We start from the raw sequence: 16,249 nt of genomic DNA on the forward strand, positions 1-16,249 counted from the left end.
GGGTGGGCCACTATCATTGTGCTCATTTTACAGACAAGGAACCAGAGTCATGGATAGATTTAATTCACGTGCCCAAGTCCCCACAGTCTCGCACCATGGTGGCTTTATGACGACAAATTCCAGGCCCTATAACTGCCCCTTTAACTCCCCTGAAACACCAGTGCCGATGCCTCCAGGGCAAATGCATCCCCACCAACTGTCAGAGGCTGCAGCTGCACCCGAGGCGGGATCGGAGGCATGACCTTCAGAGATAAGGGTAGCCTGTCATCCTAACCGGCCCCATCACCACCACCACCAACGGGAGCGGCAGCGGCAGGTGCTGGGTGATCAGTACATCATGGGAGGAAACAGCATCTAAAGAAGAGACGGCTCCGGGCTGAGAGGAGGGGCTCACAGTGGTTCTCGAGCGCAGAGAGGTGAAGAGCACAGGCAGCCTGGCTTTGAATCCCAGCTCAGACACTTGCCAGCTGCTTGAGCTTGGGCAGGGCACTTAGATGCTCAGTGCCTCAGTTTCCCCATCTGTAAAATGGGGATAGTACTATCTACCTCAAGGGTAGCTAGGAATTGGTGTGTGGGGAGCCTGGCACATGGGAAATGCCATGGAAATGTTAGCATTTATGAGGTTAGTGGTCAGGGCAGACTCTGGTCTCTTTGGGAATTAGAGAGCTAAGCAGGGAAACTGAGGCAGAAGACAGGGTCACATGGGGTTAACTCAGGAGTGAGGTTGGGGAGAGAATGGGTGGGACCTCCCAGGCACATGATCAACAGCATCAGGACCGAGACAGGCCTCAGCCCTGGTGGGACTGGCCCCCTCAAGCCCCACCTTCTCGGGATCAAGGACCAGCCGGGACCCACACTACCCTGGGCAGGTTCTTCTGCTGACATCACCTGTAAAATGAGAGGAGCGAGTGCTTCCTCTGAGGGTTGACAAGGTGGTGGCCTGGGGCCCACTGTCCCCTTGAAGCCCTCTCTTCTGACCCCTCCTTGTCAGACTCCCACATGGCCTCCTCCTCATGCGACATCAGCAGCCATCGCGGGGCCGTCCAGGGCCTCTCTCGTGCTCAGTCTGCACGCTGTCCCTTGGAAACCACATCCACCCCCACGGTCTCGGTTACCAACTTTAGCTGCAGGTGTCTGCCAGCTCTCCTTTCCCCGCACAGACTTCCTCCTCGAGCTCCAGATCCCCTTTCCAACTGTTCCCTGGACATCTTCCTCTCCCAGGCACCTCACACACAGCAGGTGCCAACTCATCATCTTTTTCCCACCCTGCCCCTCCCGTCTCGGGAGACAGCGCCACCTCCTACTTGGTCCCCACTGCCAAAGCTGCAGCTCCATCCTCACCACCCCCTCTCCACAGGCCCAGGAAACTCGCTCAAATCCACCCACCATCCTAGACCAGGCCACCATCATCTCTTGCCTCCACCTGCATCCGTCCTGCAGCCAGAGCGATCTTCCTAAGACACAAATATGGCCAGCATCTCCCTGCTTAAATTCCTCAGTGACTCACCATTTTCCCCAGGACTGAGGCCAAACTTCTGAGCGTGGAGTATGTGTCTTCCCACCGCCCAGGCTCTGCCACCCGTGCCTGCCTCATTTCTTGCCCGCCCCTGCAGGTACACCCTGCAGCCCTGATTTCAGGGCAGCTGTCCCTGGATACACCCTCCCAGGTGTCCTGCCGAGGAGGGCTGGGATCTGAGCCATCCCTGTGTCTTCGAGGACCAGCAGGGAGGATGAATAAATGAATGAGGCAGGTCCAGAGATGTGTGTTTCTATGAGAGGGCTCACGTAGACTGAGAGGCTGGGGAAAAGCTGCTTGGAGATGGCGAGTAGGGGGGAGGGGCAGCTCTGAGGGACACGAGCACTGGCACCTTGTCTTGAAGGAGACAGTGCTGGTGGGGGAAGGACAGGTGCCGTCAGCGAGAATGCCACCTCCCTCTGGTGACCTTTACCGAAGACATTTTCTCTGAATGTCAGGTTCATTAGACACAGGACTGGGGGTGGAGGAATTGCTTTAAAACTGAATTAAAGACAGGACAGACAGACAGACATCCTCCAGGCTGGTGGTGACAAGCCAGCCTGGAGGGCAAGGAGACCCACCCCCTCTATGGGCTGTGGTCGTCCTCCTCCAACTGGGGGGTCCTGTCAGGGCCATGTGTCTCCTTCAGGGAGGGATTCCCAACACCCACAGATTGTTCTCCACCCCAGGGTCCAGGGCAAGCTGTGCTGGAGGGGACCCCCAGTCCGTGCTGCTCACCAACTGACGAGGATCCAGTGTCCTGGGGGCCCCCAGACTTGGAGCATGTCGTCTGCCCAACGCCACCCCTCAGGCCCAGTCTGAGCCACCCAAGGATCTCAGAACCCACTCTGGGTCCACCACATGCTGGACGCTGGGGACACAGAGGTAAATCAGACATTTGTCCTGCCCTCGAGGAGCTGCAAGTTTCATGAGGAAGACACACAGGTGCATAAATAGTACCAAATGGTGGACTTGGTGCTGTAACAGAAGCAGGTTCAAGGTAGAGAGATGCGCAGAGGGGAGTGTCTCTGGGTGAAGAGTCGTGAATGGCGTCCCATGAGAAGGTAACATCTGAGCTGGGCGTTGAGGGATGAATAGGAGTTTGTCATCTTGTTTGTTTGTTCTTTCTAGGAGGCGCTGGTTTCCAAAAACAGAATTGGCTGCTTCTGTGGGCCATGAGCTCCCTGGCACTGAAGAGTACAAGGCGACTCTGAGTTCTTGACCCTCAGGTCACCTTCAGTGCTGTATAGCATGGTCAGGGCACTGGAGAGCAAGGGACCCATGGATATCACTCCTGCTTACTGCCACCCAGTTTTCCTCCACAGCCTCTTGGCATCACTGATGGCGCAGTAGTGCATGCTGGGCACCTTCTGCTCCAAAACTGGCAGGCCTCTCCGGGTCTCCTGCCACCCCAGCTCACAGGAATTGGGCTCCTGTGCCATCTACTATGACTCCGTGTGTTAGTGCCCAGGTCCATGTTGAGCTAGAGTGGGCAAGATGAGACCCAGAAAAGCAGGATTTTCTTTCCTGAGAGCTTCCAGGCGTCACCCCGCCCCCCACCCCCATCCTTAGAACCTCATCCCCATCCACGCCATCTCCAGCTCCCTGCAGACCTCAGCCCCCACCTGGGCAGACCTGATCTGACCCCACAGCTCGTCCTGGTGCTCTATGGGGCTCCTCTGCCCCCGTGGACACCGTCCTCCCCCATCCTGAACACACAGCAGCCCCGCCCGGGCTCCTGGCTCTGCACCCTCCACGGCTCCTCTGCTGCCAAGTCTGTCTTCACGCCTCCCAGAGGAGCAGCTGTCAGCACGTTCTGGTGGCGGGGATGGGAGAGACAGAGACAGAGACAGAGACAGAGAGACACGGGGCGAGGAAGGGAGAGGCGGAGAGGGGAGACTGAGAGAGGAAGCAAGCCAGAGGCCGGAAACGAGGGCGAGGGAGTCAGAGACCGCCGTGAGGGGAACGGAGCAGAGGATCCCACAGCTGAGGGAGAGACGAGAGAAGGTGAGAGTCTGGGACGAGAGGCAGCAGACGCACCTGAGAGAGAAGAGAAATCTCCGACGCACCACGAAGTCCACTCCTGCCGTTGGGAGGAGTGACTCAGATGCACACACGCAGGCTTGTTCACACTCTGTGCTGAGGAGTCGAGGAAAAGACGGCCTGGAGTGTGTGCCAGAGGAGGGCTGGGCTCACACGTGGTTCCTGGTGGCCCGGAGCCTGGGGTGGGTGAGCAGGAGGAAGCATTTAAAGCTTAGCACTCGAGCAGCACAAATACATGTAGGCACACACATACACATGGATACACACACATGCATACAGACTTAGACATGCACACGGACATGCACATACCCATACATACAAGCAAACATAGACACACACGCACACAAACACACAGTGGTCAGTGGTCCATGGTGTGTTGGGGGAGGGGGATTTCTTCTCCCCTAAAGCCCCACAGAGGCCAAGTCAATCCGGATCTCCCCACCCCTGAGAGGGTGAGTGTGTCCACACAGAGCACAGGGGGTGCCCTGGAGCCAGCAGTTTCATATCAGAGTCAAAACACCCATCACGGTGGAGCTGCCCCCAAGGCCTCATGGTGCCGAGGAGAGGGAGCCCAGGTCATGGGGAAGGGACCTGCCCCGGGCCTCAGCCAGGCCGTGCAGATCAGGGACTGGAACCTGGGACTCCTGCCTCCAGCCTCCATCTGGCTCTGCAGCTCCACTCGGGAAGGCAGCCTCAGGGGTGGCAGTGGGAACTGGGCAGACTGCGGGCACGGGAGCCTTTCCCAGCTTCTCTCACCACCAGGAGAAGCCTCTTTGCCCAGCCAGGCTGCTGTCCGTCACAGCCCTGGTCCAGCACAGCTCCCAGAGCTGGAGCTGGACCCACTGCATCCTGAGAAGAGCTCAGCTGCCCCGCCCCTCTCGGCCTCTGGTGGGCCGGGCCAGGCACTCTCTGGGCTGGGCGAGGCCGCCACCACCGGCAGGGGTGGGCGAGCAGGAAGCACATCTATTCACTCAGGGATTGTCTGACCCCCACAAGCCTGGATGAGTTCTGGCCTAGAGCTGGCTCTGCGGGGGATCAGGAGGCATGGGAAAGACTAGCCTGTCTGCCCCTGGAGACACCAAAGGCAGGAAGTGGGGCTTCAGGGTGGGAGAAGACCCAGCAAAGGCAGAAACACAAACGGATGGAACAAAGAAAGATTGCACCTTAGGCCAGCTATGCAGACAGAAGTCACCCTGCAGACAACCCAACAAGCCCTTTCTGATGTTACCCAGGCTGGGCCCCGTGCTGGGAGCCGGGGACACAGATGCTGATAAGAGTGGCCACCCATTATTGGCCACCACTGACCCTCCCAACAACTCGTGTACTGTTATAACCATTCCACAGGAGAGGAAACTGAGCTGCAGAGAGCCAGACCAGGAATTCCAGGCTGAGCAGCATCAAAGCTCATCCTCTTTCTTCTGCCCATCCCTGCCTCCCTGTGTGTGCCGAGAGACAACTTGAGTAGGATTCCTTGCAAGGAGAGACCCATGTTTGCTGGGAAAAGACTGTTTTATAAATTCACATAGATACCAGTTTAGCCCCAGAGCCTGGAGCTAAGGTTTCAGAAAAGCCAAGCAGTGCACTGGGTGGTGGAACCCTGGGCTCGGAGCCACACTGCCCGTATCGAATGCGTCACCCATTTCCTCGTCCCCAAAGTGAGGACAGCAAAAGCACATCCTCACAGATATCTCGTGACTCTTCAGAATTCTTAGAATGTTCCTGGCCCGTCACAAGTGCTGGGAAAACTAGCTCCTGGCGTGCGTCAGGGGGGGCCCCACTGTTTAACAGAGGGAGGAGCAGTTGGAGGGGTCTAGAAAGGATGAGCGACAGGGGGAGGAGCCGTGAGACAGCACCGCATGGCGTACCTGTGGCGTCCCTGTCCCCTGCCCCCACTCGCCGTCACTCCTGAAATGCTTGCCGAGACTGGATTTGTTGTGAAAACCAGCAAAGCAACACCTGAATTCTTTAGCCAAGAGGACTCAAGGTGAAGTGGAGGGGACGAAAGACCTCAAGTCCCCCGAGATGTCACAGCAATCCTGGAGAAGTCACTGGACTTCCCCAAGTCGTAGGAATTGGGACATTCTCTCCAAATTTTAACTTAAATGCAAGAACAAGAAGGCTTCTAACTGACATCTGGGTTAAACAAACGAGTGAGGTTCGTATGGCGCCAAGGGGCTGGCGATGATAAGACCAGCTGATACCCATCGAGCTCTCTCTACACACCAGGTCTTGGGCATAGCACTTACACGCATTAACTTATTCAATCTTCAAAACAGTCCTATGGCGTTGGCACCTTTATTAGTTCCACTTTATAGATGAGAAAAGCTGGGAACAGAGAGGTTAAATGACCTGCCTAAAGTTACACAGCTCATCAGTGGTGAAGCTAGCAGACGGACCCACAACGTCAGGCTCCAGAGTCCACACGTCCAGCCACTACTGTTATTGCCTCATGGGGCATGAAGGGTACAAGTGACAAGGGGTGCAAATGAGAGAGCCACACAGGGCTCCCAGGAGCAGAGTGCCCCCTGAGCCTGACCTCTGGTCTGCAGACGCGGTCACAGCCGGGAGGCCTCCTATCCCTGACTCCAGGTTTAGCATCTCTCAGAAGCTCCAGCGAGCTCAGGGTCTGCCAGGCACTGATCCCCGATCCGTGCGAAATGTCAAGGGCTAGGATAGGGGCAACTGTGTGACCTCGGCCAAAGCTATCACAGGCCAGCAGCTCTGAACCCATGAGGCTCCATCCCTGCGGCCTGGGCCATGCTCTCCACTGAACACTTGGCTGCCCAAGCCTGGCCCCCACCGTCTCCCAGCACCCCTCCCCTGGCTCCATCCCTCTGCTCAGATGATGCCACCATCTGGGGCCCATCTGCAGGGAGCCTGCTGCTAGCTAGAGAGCAGGCATCGCCCATCTGCATCCCACAGGAGCATCCTGGGACTCCGTAAATCTCAGGACGAGCAGGATAGTACCTGCCAGCGAGAGGTCGGGACATAAAACACAGTCCTCCAAGTGTCCTGCTGGGGAGGAAGGACACAGTCTAGCCACTCAGGCTGCTCCAGTTAGATCAGTGCAAAGAGGCAACTCCACGCAGCAGAAGGAGCCTGAGTTGTGGAATGATGTGGGGTCAAATTCTGAATTCATCCTCATTGGATGGTATCCTCATGTGCGTACCCCTCACACTTAGAACAGGGCACAGGAAAGATGTTTGTGGAATGAATGGAGGCAGCCAACCCAATGGCCATTCCAACTTCTTTCTTGCAAACAGAGCCCCAGTTCAGGCCAGATGATAATTGCATGTGATGGCTCTCAACAAGTCATGGCAACCTTGTTCCTTTTATGGTGCTTGGTGAACGGTGATTGGTGAAGGAGTGGGCATGTGATCCAGTTCTAGCCAATGAGATAAAAGGGAAAGTTGGCTGGGGATTCTGGGAAAGTTTCCATTCTCAATAAAAGAAGGGAGGCGCGTGGGGAGATCACGCCTGCACCAGGCCCGTCTTCCTCCTCATGCTTTCCAGGCTGCTTTGGGGAGTAAGGTGTTTGGAGATGATAACTAGCAACCACAAGTGGAAATGTCACCGTTATCTGAGGATGGCAGAAGAGAGAGAGAACAGCATGGATCCTGCTGAGCTGCCAAATCAACCCTGGAACCTCTTACCATGAAATTCCTTCTTAATTACCAAGAAATGTCCACTAGGTTGAAGCCACTTCCAGTTTAGTACGCAGCTGCTCACAGCTGTAAACATTGCTATCTGATACAGTGTCCAGTGAGTGAATGAATGAGTGAAGGAATGAGCATCTTGTAGCCTGAAAATAATTGTGCAAATGTTTGTCATTATCGACAATATTAATACGGTAACACCTCATTTATTCAACATTATCAGCAACAAGCTTTTGCTCAGAAGGAAATTTTCAAGATAATTGAAGTTTACCCCCTTTAGGCACCAAAATATTATTTTGATTTCAACTGTTTTTTATTTCAAAAGATCATCTGAAATGTATCACTCTGACATCTATCTTTCCTTTCTCTTTACATCCCCCCAACACACACACACACACACACACTCACTCATACACATACACGCACAGGATGCTGGGGAGAATTAATTAAATTTGGCTCAGATACAGTGCTCACCAATGAACATGCATTGCTGAAGTGAGGTGCTGCCCAGCACTGCCCTGGGGCTAGCACAGGTGGGAGGCTGTAGGATCTTGCTCTGATTTCCAGAGTCATCCCCCTCCCCCCCCCAGCCACTTCCCATCAAGCTGCCAGCTGTCACAGAGTGACCGCCTCTTGCAGCCCTCCCCAGCTTGAACGAATTTCTCAGTTTTGGCTGTGAAACCAGATCACCCGTTTGTTCGACTTATGTACAAAATGGATTTTGCAATGAGCCCTGTCCTGGGCATTGCTGTAAGGGGTCTGGACCCCAGATGAGGAAGACCAGGCTCTCAGCCTAGAAAAAAGGGTCATTCATTTATTAAACAAATTTTCACTTAGCACCTACTAATTGAGGAAGCCAAAGACCTGAGTTCAAATTCTGGCTCTATTTACTAACGCCGCAAATCTGGGCAGATTATATCACCTCTCCCAGCCTCAGTTACCCTCATCTATATAATGGAACAAATAAAAGTACCTTCCACATAGGGGTGGTGCAAGGAATAAATAAGATACTCTGCTTAATGCTCCCAGAACAGTGACTTTTACTCTGTAAATTCTCAACAAGTGCGAGCTATTGTCATCATTTTTACCATGTCCTGGGCTCTTCGTGGGCCCTAGAGAACAGCGGTTATTAAGAATGGCGTGGCTAATCAGCTAGATCAGATGTATTCCTAATAGCTAATAGCTAAGTGCTAATAGGAGAAGCTGGGCACAGGGAGGGGTCAGAAACCCAAAGGAGCGGGTAGAACCCAGACTGCAGAGGCCAGACAAGGCCCCCAGCTGTGCCAGCTGGGCCTGAAAAGTTAGTGGGTGTGTTAGTTTCCTGGGGCTGCCATAAATGACCAGGAACGGGCTGGCTTACAACCGAAGATTGTTCTCTGATAGTTCTGGAGATGAGAGGCCCAAAAGCAAGGTGTCGGGAAGGCCTCTCGCCCTCTCGGCCCCAGGAGACCATCCATTCCTTGCCTTTTCCAGAGGCTGCTGGCTGTTGGCCTTCCCTGCGGCTGCATCACTCCGGTCTCTGCCTCCATCTTCACACGGCCTTCTCCTCTCCTCTGTGCATGTGCGTCGTCTCCTCTTCTGTCTCCTTTAAGGATGTTTGTCATTGGATTTAGAGTCTGCCCAGGCAATCTTGGATGATCTCATCTCAAGATCCTTAACCTAATTACGTTGGCAAAGACTCTTTTTCCCAATGAGGTCATGTTCACAAGCTCTGGGGGTTAGGCTGTGGACCTATCATTTTAGGGGTCACCATTCAACCCACTATAGTGGGAGTCTGCCAGGCAAAGGGGAGCAAGAGATGGCCCAAAATGATGGGACCCCACACAGACAATATGGTGTGCCATGTAAGAGGGGATTCAGTCTGAGGAGGAGTTCACCTGGCCTGAGCAGTGTCAACACAGAGACAAGAAGCCTGAGCTTCCAGGGCCCAGAGAAGGCATCGGGCGCTGTCGCCCAACTCAGCAGGGATCCCCCATCCACACTGGTTATAAGAGGTGGGACTGGAGAGGGCCACAACTTGATAGGCACAGGAGTGCCCGAGGGATTTCTATGGACACCGACATTGCAGGTTTCAGGGCAACAGGTTAATTTCAGACTCCTCTCCTTGAATCTGGAATGGGATGCGGCCTCTGCTTTGATGCTAATCCTGGCTGCCTCCTTGTGCAGAGCCTGACATCTGGCTCATGCCATGGAAGCCTGGTGGTTCTGACTCCTCTGTCCCACGCAGCCCTCCAGACTTCCACAGAGCAGACCCCTCCTCAGTATCAGCCAGGCAGTAACTGCACAAGCATCAACATCCTGAACTATTTATCCAGCCACCCTTATGAGTTCTTTTTAAATGAGCACGTGCCTACACTCGGCATGTTTATTTATAGAACATATTCCTGTATCACTGTGCTAATATTTTACACGCATTGTAAGACATAATTAAAATTATTTAGATTAAAGATAAGATAAAATATTTTAAATTTTTGATTTACTGTATTTATTAATGGTTCAAAGTATTTTTGCCCTCACTAAAAATTTTAATGAGAGCCATGTGATTGAAAATGTTTCATTTAAAAAAAAACAAAGCTTTGTGATACAGCAGCTCAAAGGTCTGATTCTTAATTCAGATCATTTTGATACCTGGTTTTAATTGCTGTTACGGCTAGAGGGAAAAAAAAGATACCACGCAAAGATGCATTGACCCAAATGGGAAAACAGCAAGGCTGCCTACACTTCTAAATTCTCATAGGTATTTTTCATTCCCATCCACCAATTATGCAAAGTTTTTTGTTGAAATTCAGCGAGCAAATTTCCATCTTCCCTGATGTCAATCAGTGGTTCTTGCAAACTAATCAAAAGGTGTTACATTTTTATATTTTTAGCAAATAGGTTCTAAAACACTGTGTTTGAAAGATTTTTTTAAACAGGTTAAAAAACCCTCTTTCCAACTTTTTAAAGCTTATATACATGGGAGCTATTATAGGTGATATATTTTCATCATTTTCCATCACAAAAATCGCAACAATGGAAACATTTCCAAATATTTGTTTTAAAAATGCCCTCTCTATAGCACTAGTTTGTTTCAGAACGCAATTTGTCTTTCAGTCATTGTTTGCATGTCAAACATATCCCAGAGGGACAGAGAAAATGTGTGTGTCTGTGTGTGTGTGTTTCTTTCAAAATGTCTGTTCCCCAAATGCAATGCGGTCTCCTCAATTGGAGTCGGGAACAGAAAAATGGACATTAGTGGAAAAACTGGTGTAATCTGAATGGAGTCTGGAGTCGTGTTAATGGTAATTCACCAAATGTTAATTTCTTAGTTTTGACAGATGTACCTTGGTTATGTAAGAAGTTACATCATGGGAAACTGGGAGAAGAGTACACAGGAATTCTCTGTACTTTCTTTGCAACCTTTGTAAGCCTAAAATTATTTCAAAATTAGAACTGTTTTTAATTTGGTTTTGTAGCCTACTAGTGATAGCAAGTTGTCATTATAAAAATAGACAGCAAGTGAGAAACCCTTTTCTTTTTGTAAGAGAAAAATGCATAACTCATCTTTAAGTTCCCCATCTTATTAAAGTATTTTGCCACGAGATAACCATCAAACCTTCATATCTCATTACAAAATAATCAAACCTCTATCTCCTTGTTGCAAAATACTGTAAGGATCCTACTATATATCAAAGGTCTTATTTTTATTATACAAGTCGCATCGATGGCATCCTGCATCATTTTGTGCACGTCTGGCCTCAACTTCTTTATTTCAACAGCTAGTGTTTGAGTCAATTTCATCTTTGGAGCAATCTCTCTAACTTTAACCTGGAATCCTTCACGTATTGCAGTTAAGAATCTACTCTATAGAGGGTTATATTTAGACTGTTTTTCCATAAAACATTGTTTTTATTAAAAAAAGTCATTGCTTATTGAAACTACATCTTCTCCGGTCCATCTCATAAAAAAGTAATTCTTTGTATATTTTCTTATTGAAACCCAAACCTAGCACACACCATAAACTGAGACGTGTTAGGAGCATCTGGACTTCCATCAGTCGTACAGTTGAGTCTCCCCCACTGCATCGTTTGTTTTGGTACTTGTCACCTCGCATCTTCAGAGGTGCCCTCTTGCATCTTCCAACCACATTTGCTGACAAAGAAATGCATTTTATTTTGTCCATGAATTGTTTTCTGTGGATTACTTCATCCATTTTTGCCCGAGGAAGCAAGAACAAGCATTTTCTTGATGGTATGTGCCTTTTTTTAACTTTCACTATTAAGTAAGAAAAATCTCAAAAGAGGCATCTAAATAGTTGTCACAAAGTATCCGAACTTATGTACAGAACCAGAGGGAGTGTCACGTAACAGACATCCCTGAAAAAAAATATATTACAGGTTTATCTCTGTGTTCTGGGACTTTGTTTTTAAGGCTTTTGTTGCATCGGTAGGGTTACATGATAACAGACATTCCTGATATCTTAAAGCAATGCAGGTGGATTGCATGCCGTAGGCGCGTCACAGGTCAGCTGTGGCTCTGAGACACAGCGTCCTCACCCTGGGACCCAGACTGACCAAGCAGCTCCTTTCCAGAACGTTGCCAGCCCTTGTGGCAAAAAGAAAAGAGAGTGTGATGGATTGCACACTGGCTCTCAAAGCTTCTACTTGGAAGTGACGTCTGTCACTTCTGCTCACATTTCAATGCCCAAAACAAGTCATATGGCCACACTTAACTCTAACCAGCCCAGGAAGTCAATCCTATATCACGTGCCTGAGAAGAGAACCAGAAATATCTGGGGTGCAGCACCGATGACATCCACGCTTGTTAATTGCAGATGCTTCACACTCTCATTAGCACATATCTCAAGTTTTATCATTGACAGTCATGTGTGTAAATCCACATAGCAAAGACTTCTTAAACTTTTCCTCCTTTCTTGTCTAAAGTCATGTTGAATCTGATTAAATCATCATTATTGACCCCAAAATTTCTATCTGGAGTAGAAATATCAGCCTTTCCATCTTATGGCTGTTTGATTGTACTTGCATTTATTAGTATTAATGATTTTAAAGCCACGTGCCCATTTTGAGAGGATGGCTTTAATTAAAATTGAATTATCTTATAAAAGGGCACATATAAAAACGTTTTTAGTGATATTGCTTATTATATCCAAAAACTGGAAGCACCATTAACAGGAGAAGAGATATATGTATGCCATGGAATGTTATACAGCACGAGAATGAATGACTTGAAAGAGCCTCACAAATGTAACATTGAATGAAAGAAGTAACTCAAATATAGTGCTTCATTCATACAAAGTTCAAAAACATGCAAAACCAATATATAGTGCTAAAAGTCAGGATGGGGTTACCCAGCGGTAGGCAGTGACAGGAACGGGGCACAAAAGTGGCCTCTGAAGTGCTAGCAACTTTGTTTCTTAGTCTGGGTGCTGGCTCATTGGAAGTACTCACTTCACGAAAATCCATTGACCTGTATCCTTATAATTTGTGCACTTTTTCTGTATATAAATTATTCTTCGATTAAAAGTTTAGTTAAAGTCAAACTAGATTGCATAATCCATAGATCCCTTAACTGGCCACATAAAATGGACGTATATAGCCAGAAGTGACAAATGAGGGCAGGCACAGCCATTAACCCTGCTGCTCCCTCAGCGTACCTTGGCCCCTTCATGCCCCATGGCTGCCTGACATATAACGGGACACGAGTGTCAATCCGTATATTAACCATTAGTAAAGATGAACTTGGCTCTCACTTTTAAATGGATAAATCAATGTAAATTGCAGTTCTAATATTTTCACATTCCCAAAGGACAGTCTTGAAAACCCCACTTTGGAGACAGCTGTTCCTCAGTTCTAAGCCCACATCAGGACCATGGACGGGTCCCGCGGGTCCCAATGATGAGCAGCACACAACTCTAAAATCAGATCCTCCCCGCCTTGCCCAACCAGCACGTAGTGAGGGCCACAGCCTAGCCAGCAAGTCTTTCAGAGGCCTAGCACAGATGCTCTGATCATTTTAAATATGGGAAAACATGGTCTTCAACAATGCAAAACTAGGAGTTCTCATTAAACAAAATGCACACACTGGTAAATCTCTAGTATTCCATTTGATCATGAAATAAATGCTCTGGTGAAGCAAATATCCTGCACAGTAGAGTGTAGATACACGGATCGTTGATTTTAAAGAAATCAGAGTAACATTAAATGCACTTTGGTCTAATACTGCACTAACTGGCTGGAGGGCACTGCATTTTGGATGATTCAGAAGACATTTCAGACTGTAATGCTTTAAAACATACAATAAGCAATTGAGGTAGCATTTGCATCCATGTCTTTCTAGCTCCTAAGCTCATGTTCTTTTTCTACCTTATCCTGCATTTTTTTTTAATAACTCAACTGTTAAAAATAGAAAATTCAAAGGACTGCAAAGGAGGGCAAGGCAATTATACCAATAAATCTAGGCTGAGGTTTCCTCCAAACACACCTGAGACAGGCTTTGATGCAAGGAGTTTATTTGAGAGGTGACCCCAGGGAGCATGTGAGGAATCAGGAACACAAGGAAGGAAGAGAACCAATAAGGAGGAATCCTGAGTGGATTACTGCTGTGAACAACTGGATTCTGTCCTCCTGGGGATCCTCTGTGAGGCTGCAGACCACACTTCAGAATCATCCCATCAATGGGGCAGGGAAGCTGAGGTATATATATTGTGGCAGGATGAATAATGGCCTCCCAATGATGTCCACATCCTTGTCTCCAGAACCTATGACCACGTTACCTTACATGGCAAACGGGACTTTGCAGATGTAAGTAAGTTAAGGATCTTGAGATGGGGAGATTATTCTGGATTGTCTCGGTGTGCCCAATTTAATCGTAAGTGTTTATGAGAGGGAGGCCAGAAGGTCAGAATCAGAGAGAGATTGGAAGATACTATGTTGCTGACTTTGAAGGTGAAGGAAGGGGCCATGAGCCAAGGAAAGGAGGCAGCTTCTAGAAGATGGAAAAGCAAGAAAACAGATCTTCCCTCACAGCCTCCAGAAGGAATATAGTTCTGCCAACATCTTAATTTTAGCCCTTAAGACCCACTACAGATTTGTGATCTCTAGAATTGCAAAATAATAAATTTGTGTTGTTTCAAAATGTTAGGTTTGTAGTAATGTATTACAACAGCAAGAGGAAATACATATGTATATAGTTGGTTTCTAATTCATCAATTCACATCCTTCATTGATTGAAGATGCAAGGCATGTTCTCACAGCCAGAGAATGTTTTCAGACAGAGAGACATGGGAAACCATCAGGAACTCTGCAAGTGATTGAATGGTAATTTGGATGTGAGCTTCCTGGTAACTATGGCAAAAAGAGAAAAGAGTGGGTCTTAGAAGTCTCTCTCATAAAATGTTCTTCATAACTTTCATCTGTCAGTGAATTCTTCGAGGAATTGATCAGACAGGATTTTATAGAGAGGATGCTTTCAATGAGAGTTTAAAAGAAGGTGTAGAACTTCTTTTCAGATGCCTGTTTCGCAATCAGCTCTGCATAAAAGTAAAAGCAAAACATTCAAACTGAGGTTAGGGAAATTGTCTTTGTGGTGAGTGAGTTGCGGCTCTCTTCTGAAGGCAGAGCTTCTAGCGTGTTCAAAAATGCATGTCAGTCACCCTTTATCCTCTCTCTCAGCTGTTAATTGTCTCTCTGATTTGGGGCAGAAGCTAGATATGGAGAGCTGGTTCTTTCCCGGCTGAGCTCCCAGTGTAATCCAGGAAGGCAGATGCTCTGGCACCAATGGAAGGACACCCACGAGCTGGGAGTCCCAGCTGAGCAGTCTCCATGTTGGCCCTGTGCCATGGAAGCTGTCTGGTCTGCCTTCTCTTCCAAAGCGGGTCCTATAACCAAGAGTGTTGGGTTGCAAAGACTAGAACCCCCATCAGACTTTCTCAAGCAAAAATAAAGAGTATATTATAATGAAACAGAAGTTTCACTGGATTCAAGGACAGAAAACAAAGTTCACCCAAGTTTTCCGGAAGCAGAGGGGCACAGGGACCAGGCCACCCCTCTCTCCACCTCCTTTCTGGGCTCACGCGGCCTCTCTCTTCTCTGCATTTCTTTGAGAATCTGCTCTGCTCTCTCTCCAAGTGCTGGTTCTACATCATGATCTCTCAGTTTCCACTCCCTACTGACTATTCCAAGACATCTGCGTCCACATTTCAAATTCCCAGTAGAGAAATTCAGCCCAGCTCATTGTTTGGGGAGAAGCCTGCAAGGTGCAGGTCACTAGAAGCCAGTGGAGAAGCCTCTTGGAGTCAGAATGCGGTAGCCCTGGGCCAATCAGCCGAGGGAAGGAGGGGCTTATGAGGGTTAGGGGCCAATGTGCCCTGCCAGGCGTCATGCAGGCAGGGTTGGAAACCTCACCCAAAATGCAGCTTTGGCTCTGCTCAAAGATCTAACGGAGGCTTGACAGAGGCCCCAGCAATGACCCCTGAAAAGTGAATATGGTCAAGAGATTACAAAAATGTCTCCCATCCTTGACTCCTCTCAACATCAATACCCTCGCAATGTGACTTTGCGGCTCCCGCCATCAAGAAGTGGAGTCTGTTTTCTCACTCCTTGAGTCTGGACTGGCCTTGTGACTTGCTTCAACAAATAGAAGGCAGCAGAGGTGACAGTGCACCAGTTTTAAGCCTACACCTCAAAAAGCTTGGATGCTTTCTCTCTCCCCGCCCACCACTCCACTCCTCTCAGAACTCTGATGCTGCCATGTGAACAAGCCTGCTGGAGGGATGTGAGAGACAAGTGGAAGGAACCCCCATTTGGGTCATTTCCCCCAACCAAGGCCATCCTAGACCAGCCAGTTGACCATAGATGCATGAGCAAGTCCTGCCAAAACCAGCCAGGCCTGGCCCAGATCAGAAGAACCAAATGCTTGACCTGTAAGCTTGTGAGTGGTAATAAATGTGTGTTGTTTTAAACCAAGCTTTGGAACATTTTGTTATGCAGCAATAGCTTACTGATACAGCAAGTGAGTACTTGGGTCCCCAAACGGG

Source organism: Equus quagga, chromosome 5 (assembly GCF_021613505.1).
Source record: "Equus quagga isolate Etosha38 chromosome 5, UCLA_HA_Equagga_1.0, whole genome shotgun sequence".
Taxonomy (NCBI): domain Eukaryota; kingdom Metazoa; phylum Chordata; class Mammalia; order Perissodactyla; family Equidae; genus Equus; species Equus quagga.